A 7,461-nucleotide genomic window follows, 5' to 3' on the forward strand; every position below is an offset into this window, starting at 1 on the left:
GTGATGAGGAGGAGGATGGACAGAGCTCAGCTGAGGTGACATTGCCCCTTCCCCAGCAAGATGATTCTGTGTCCTTGTTTTTCAGCCCTGTGAGGCTAAGGACTGTAACTCTGGGGGTTGGTGCCATGTGGGTTCCATCTGCTGATGGACAGACCTGCTTTAAGTGCTGCCCTGACCTGCTGCACATCCCTCCAGTGTGTCCATTCTCCTACTGCCATTCTGGAGAGCGTGAGCTGTTTGTGCAGAGCCTCCTGTTCTGAGGAAGAAGCTGGATTTGGATTCCTTTCATCTCCCAGTGACAAAACCATTGACAAAACTATGCCATACCCCACCCAGGCTCTCTTTCCCTGCATGATAGTTAGATTGAGAAGGAAGTTAATCGATGAGCCCATCAGATGAGAATCAAAACAGAAATGTAAAAATGTCTGGAGTGGCTATCCTGCAATTAAGCAGTGCCTCACTTTTTCCAAGGGGGGAAATTCATTTTCATCCTAAACACGGATTGTTTCTCCCGGTGATCGTGATACATTATCTCTGTGTTGCGGCTGCTCCTTCTTTTGCTGGACCCTCCAGGCTCAGTGCAGGCTCAGGGAGCCCCGGGCAGGCGAGGGCAGCCCGGCGGGGCCGGCGTGCGGGGCGATTGGCGTCTGTCCCAGGTGCTGAAGCCCTCGCGGCCCTTCGCCTGCAGCGGCAGCCGCTACCAGGTGTATTTTTAAAGCGATGGAGCCCCTCTGTCCTAGGAAGTCCCCCTGTGCCGGTCTGCCGTGCCAAGCCTGGCACTGATACCAGCGGCTTAGCCCATGGCACAGGGGCGTGTGTAGGACACTAGCTGGAATTAACTCCTAGCCCCGTGGCCACCTCCGGGGAGCATTCCCTGGTGGCAGCAGTGAAGCCATCGGGAAGGGCGTGCTGGCTCACTGCCACGGTCCCAGATCTGGCAGCGGTGCCTGGTGGTGCCACTTCAGTACAGCGTGGAGGGTCACTGACACAGTCCTGGAAGGATGCAACCACCATCCTTCCTGCGGCTGCGAGCCTCCAGCAAAAGGCTTTCCAGAACGGCTGGGATGTTCTGGCCAGGGTCGGGACAGAGCCCTTAGAGCAGAGGGAGAGGAGCGCTCTGGAGGGGATTTCTGTATCCTCTGACCATCTGCTAAACCGTGGCCGAAAAAAACCCACTCAGAAAAGGTAATGTAGGTTTGGCACGAAGTTTATTGCTCCGTACCACGCTGCCGTGGCGGGTACGAGGGCAGCCTGGTGATACGGCGGCTGAACGCCGGCCTGGAGACTCAGGAGGCTCGTGGGAGCCGCTCCCGGCTTCAGCTTCTCCATCTGCTCCAGAAAGAAGCGCAGAGAGCTGCGGGGGAAGCCGCTCCGACGCTTTCAGCCGGCGACAGCGGCAGCTCCCGGCGCTCCCCGGCCTGCCCCGCTCCGCCCGGCAGCGGCCGCATCCCAGCCCCGTCTGCGCGCCGGTCCTCTCCATCCTCGTCCCAAAGCAGCAGAAGTGTCTCTGTCTGAGGGAGGCTCCTCCACTGGCTCTGTCCCTCCGCTGGCTGGGGAGGTCAGGGGCCAGGACCAGAGCCCCTCCGCCCAGCCGCTCTCCGCCCCCGGGAGCTCCCACTCGGAGCAGCCGCCCTCAGCCCCGGCCACCGGCTTGTCTCCCAGGCTCGGCTCCCCTTCCTCTTCCCGGAGCTGCCGCAGCGACTGCAGGAGGTCCTGGAGAAGAAGGGAGAGGAGGGATTGAGAGCGCCGCTTCTACCACTTCGCCCCGGCGGGCTGGGTGCGGGTGGCCGCCCTGGGAGCCCGGGCCGCGGTACCTGCGGGGAGCGCAGCTCCGCACGGCGCTTCTGCCCGCGGCATAACGAGCAGCAGCAGCGAGGCCCCGCAGCAGGGAGCCGGGAACTGCATCCTATCCCTATCCCTATCCCTATCCCTATCCCTATCCCTATCCCTATCCCTACCCCTATCCCTATCCCTATCCCTACCCCTATCCCTATCCCATCTCCATCCCTTTCTCTTTCCCTATCCCATCTCCATCCCTTTCTCTTTCCCTATCTCTATATCCATCCCTTTCTCTTTCCCTATCTCTGTCATCATCTCAATACTGTATTGCTTCTTTGCCCATGGATGTCTCTCCTTATATCCCCACTCTGCCCGGAGGAAGCTCAGCTGCCTCTTGCCGGATCCCTGCAGGAGCCGAAGTGCTGCACTGTACCCTCTGGCTTCGATAAGGGGACTGGTGGCAACTGCCCCTACAGGTCACCCTTCAGGAGCTGAGGGTCTTCTGAGTGCAGCAACTGCTCCAGAGGGAAAGAATTGCCCTTAGTCATCTCCCTTACTGGCAGCACCTGTTTTCCCAGTGATTTCCTCTCCCTCCACCCTCCATCACTGTTAGGAAGGAGTTGATGCAGTGAAAGAACCTTGCACTTTCAGCCTGTTTGCTCTGCCTCAGATACACAGGAGCTGAGAGCTGGGTTAATTTCCCCTCCAAGGGGCTGAGGGATGGATCATTTCTCCGTGGGGGACACAAGTGGGAGGAATTGAAAATGTTCATCTGTCTGCAGCAGCTCTTGAGACAACTGCTTTTTCTTCTCAGTATACAAATTTCTGTGCTGAGTAGACTATGTCCTGAGACTTGGGTTTAGGAGATTTTTCTTCTTTGAAAGTTCCTCAGATGATTATTCTCTGGCATTGTCACCAAACCCCTCCTTACCTTTGTAATCCTTCCCTCTGTAAGTGGCAGAACAGCAGACAGGGTCCTTCCATTCACTGCCTGGGTAATATTAAAGCAATTTCCCTAAGCCTCTGCTTTCTGCCCTTTTCATTTGCTTAGAATGGAAGCAAACCAGCAATGTCAACTGGTTTGGGACAGTGATTTTTGCATCCAGCTGTTTTAACAGCTGGCAAGTGGGTTTGTTTAAAGCAATACAGCAAAGAACCTTGCAGAAAAAGGAGAAGTGTGTTTTGAAAGAGCAGTACCTGAATTAAGGCAGATCATGTCAGGTGAGAGGGCTACTGTTGATAGAGAATGAAAGCAGATCTGGGTGAGGATGTGCATCGTCCTCAGTTTTGTGTGTACTGAAGGAGGAGTGGAAAGGGATAAAGCAGTGAGACTGAACAGGATCTGTGTGATGATCAAGGGCAATAAACACAACCAGCCCTCTGTTAATAAGCTAGCCAGAAGTGAGTCTTGGACAAGACCAAATCTTGATTGCTGCCTAACATCACTTAAAATCAGCTACACCAAAAGCACACATATTTGAGAAAGATATCTATATATTTCTTTCCATGTAGGAGTACTTTTATTGGAGGCTTTTCTCCTCAGCAACTTCTGTTACCCTGGTCTGTAAATTCATGCACTGCTTCTTAGCAAAGTTGGAAATGGCACAGGCAGACATGAGCTTCCCTCATCTGACTGGCATCCTCACTTCAAAGCTTAGCTTTGATTATTTAAATGCTAATAGAACTCAGCAAATTACCTAAAGTACAAACACACCTGGCTTCAGTCTTGGGGATCTAATTATAGATCCTTTTATGTGAAATAAATTGTTCTTGCTTTGAGAAAAGTGCCTTTTTAAAATGTTCCCACAAAATGCCAGGTGATGGGATGGCACATTACCAGCTTGACCTCTGTAATTGCAACTCTTATCTGTTTCTTATTCATCTTCTGTAGGATTCTGTTCACAAGTGTTCACAGCTCAGACTTCAACCTACTCTGACCTCTGTTATTTTTCTACAAATAAACTTCAGTAGTGCTTGTCCTTCACTGGGTTTTCTGTGAAATTTCAACATTAAGCAGCCTTTATGTCTGTGACAACATCCCTGCTCTAGAGTTACTGGGAGCTAGGAACAAGCTTTAGACTCAGGATTATCAGAAAGGAGGCTGCAAACTTCCCATCAGCTCCAGGTGTCATGAGATACTGGCTCTGCATTGTTTGACACCCTGATGTCCATGGGCTGTGTGGATTGACCTTTCCACCACGTGGGCTGCACCTGGGCCAGCCCTGGGGTAGCACACCTGGAGAGGGACTCTAAGAAAGCTGGATGCTTTCTGTTCATCTCTCCCAAGTAAGCAGGTCTGCTTCTTTTTAGCCTAAATAAATAGTTGGTTTTAAGCCATGTATAGACTAGCTATTGGTATGGAATTATGCTGGAAGATGCAAGAATAACACAGTTTTCATTCTGGACTTTAATTCTTTTACTGATTGGTAGAAATCTTAATTTTCTTGTGATTTTTTTCTTAGGAATGGCAATTCAGGGTGTAATAAATTCATTATGGACTAATCCATCACTGGAGAGCTTGTACTCAGGACTGTGTATGCATATGACAACAAATATCTGCTTAGTGCATTTTCACAGTTGCTGCTGCTTTGTTAAAAAAGTTAACTTAAACAGATTAACTAGCAAACAACATAAGACCTAACCAAAAATGTTAAACAAAGAAGCCTTCAGGATATGTTTTTTAGTTTTCTTCTCAGTGGTTTGAAGTACCTGGATCTGCCTATGGAAAAGTAGGGTGCCTTCAAATTTCCTTCCAAGAAGGGTAGTATTGTTTTGGGGTGGTTTTTTGGGTTTGTGGGGGTTTTTTTTCTGTTTTTTTTTTTGGTTTGGGTTTTTTTTTTTTTTTGGTTGGTTGGGGGTTTTTTGTTTCTTTTTTCTTTTTTTAATAAAATGAGGTATACTACTAAGAAAAATTTGTTTTCCTCTGTCAGTGGCAGATCTAAATGCAGGGTCACTGCTTTCTAGTGATGTCTGCTAAGAGAGCTGCCCTTTGTTTAAATTGTGGGTCAGAGATGTGGGGCTTTGTGTCTTGGTTTCTGTTCACCAGACAGCAGCCCTCTGAAATGCTCCTGAATTCCAGTGTCTAACTGCAAACTAGGGCTCTGTTTCAGGAATGAAATATGAACAAATCACACAGCAAACCTTGAAGCAAATTCATTACGTTATGGAAAACAGTTTATTACCTGTGACATAATGAGACTTGTTTATTTGTACATTCAGTGAACAAACAGTACAAATGTCATTTTCTGTAATTAATTTTCAGATAGATGTTCATAAATAAATACTCTGATACAAACAGGCAGTACAGCAAAGGTGCATTCTGTTGGCCAAGTATATCAGGGGAGAGGTGGGTGCATTTGCTCAGTACAAAGTAGTACTGTAGTAGGCAAGGGGTGCTTTGAAACCCCAAAGTCAGTCCTGTCAATAAAGAAGATGAATAAGTAATAGAAAGAGAAGTGTACAGGATTTCACACTTGGAAATTAACTGTTTTCTTATTGTTGTAGTGGCAGATTTAGCCCCACTGTTCTGCACAGAGTTTGTTTGGATTGAAATAAGTATCTCTGGGAAGCTGGTGAAAAACCTCTCTGATCTTCTAGGACAAGATGAAATGCTTACAGCTGACTCAGAGGAAGGAGGGAAAGCAAGTAAAACAGAGGTGTGGCATTCACAAGTTTTAAGTCTACATGTCATGACAGTGAATTCTGAGGAAGGTAAAATAATAAACTGTGCTTGTGATAGGAGGGTGAAACTTACTTTAAGGCACCATTTCCTTGAAGCTGAATTAACTCTGCTCTTTTGCATAGTTCTGCAAGTTAGACATGAATACACAGACCAGCAGCCTCTGGCTTTCTCTTACCATAGCAGACTCAGCATCCTAGTCCACTCAGTGATCCAATTCTGTCTAGTCTGACACCAAAACAGCCCCTGGAGAGGCCCTTTTTGCTTCTGCCTTGGTATCTACGGGCTGAGCTCAGGAGGTGGCTGAAGAATCTCCAGATTGCGTCATCGTCTATGGAAACGCTCTTGGGCTGCTCCCTGGAGTTTTGGATCCACTGGAGCTCAGTGTCTTGCTGATCAAAGACACCTGCTGGGATCAGGTCATCTTGCTCATGGTCCCACTCTTCTGAGACCGGGGGATGCTCCAGGTCCTCATCTAACAGTTTGGACAGACTCTGGAAAAAGGGAAGAGTAGAAGGTGGAAAGGGAAGAGATGAGAAGGAGGGGTTTTGGAAACTCTCATTATTTCCATATAAGCTATACTCAGTGCTAAGTTTGAGGGCATATTTCTGAACTGCCAGACTGCCAGTAAAATATTTCCTGGAACTGGGCATATGGATAAATTAGGAAAAATTTGAAAAAGGCCTGATAAAGTGTGAATAAGGAAAAAGAAAAAAAAAAACAGTTGATATCTAAGAGAATTAATGCAATGGCAGGAGATATGCTGAAATTGGTTCTGAAGCATTGTTATACATTTCTTTGCACAGAGGGAGGTTACTTCATATATGGTAATGCCAGCTCCCTGGTGCAGTAACTGAAATGTTTTTCTTAATGACTTGGAGTTCCTGCACAAACAAATACACATAGGGACACATACACACTCTCTCCTTTTCTTATATTCTACACCTGGTAGTCACAAGCAGGGGCTGCATTGCTGCACAACTGAGCTGAGGAGGAGATCCTACAGGTAAAACCCCTTAATTCCTTTTTCAGCTAAAACCAGGGGCTTCAGAGACATTTATGGCATGCAGATGACTGCTCTAGGGTTTTAGATCACAGTCCTTCCAGAATAATTTCTTTTACTCCAAAAGCTTATTGCTACACTCAGTCACAGGATGACCCTAAATGTACAATCCCCTAACTGAATCTACAGGGAAAAAAGCCCCAAACATTTTCCTTTCAATCACCTCTTGTGATTAGAAATTTAAATCCAGTGATCAATGAGTTTAGTTTCCTCTGTTTAATAACTTTGTATCTGCCTGTCTCAGCATTCCTGTTGTCATGACGTCTTTTTAAGATGGGGTTGGAAGAAACAGAGCTCATCTGATGTGTCTAATTCCTAAAAGAAGCATCAGCTTCTTTCAGCTCTATTGAGCAGTCAGTCACTTACCTGTAAGCTGGAAATGGATCTGGCCCCTGCCTGGTTTTGACTGACAATAAGCAGCAGAAGGAATCCAAGGCAAAAAAGAAGTTTCAGATTCATGTTTGGTGTCTGATTCCTCTTCCTTCAAGTCTCTCCAGTTCAGTGTTGCTCTGTGTCTCCAGCTATCAGCATTTATATCTTCCTCCAACCCCTCCCAAATCTACCTTTTGAGTTCCTGCTAGTGCAAGGATTGGTTTGAGGTTTTGATCTGTTTTCATCCAGCCAGGAGGAGGAGGAGGAAGACAAGGAGGAGGGAAGAAGTAGTTCTCTTTCCTGGTGGTGAATTAAAGGAGCATTCTCCACTTAGGCAGTGCAGCATCATTCTGCTCTCTTGGTGCCACTGATGTACATGAGTGAGCACAGCTCAGTGTTCCTTGGGCTGACTGCTAACCCTTTCTTTTTCATCCAAAGAAAAATAACTGTGAGAGAACTATGAAGTGAGAAAGGGACTGAATGGTATCCCCAACACATTCACCTGGCTCCTTTGTCACTGTGAGCACCATACTAGAGGGATGGGCTAAGAAAACATGCTGTGCAAGAC

The 7,461-nt window shown here is 47.4% G+C and overlaps 1 pseudogene; it reads right to left on the minus strand.

The window, feature by feature from the left end:
- Positions 1 to 586: 586 nt before the first annotated feature.
- On the minus strand, positions 587 to 1,905 carry LOC137487159 (uncharacterized; annotated as a pseudogene).
- Positions 1,906 to 7,461: the final 5,556 nt, after the last annotated feature.

This window comes from Anomalospiza imberbis, chromosome 23, assembly GCF_031753505.1.
Source record: "Anomalospiza imberbis isolate Cuckoo-Finch-1a 21T00152 chromosome 23, ASM3175350v1, whole genome shotgun sequence".
Taxonomy (NCBI): Eukaryota; Metazoa; Chordata; class Aves; order Passeriformes; family Viduidae; genus Anomalospiza; species Anomalospiza imberbis.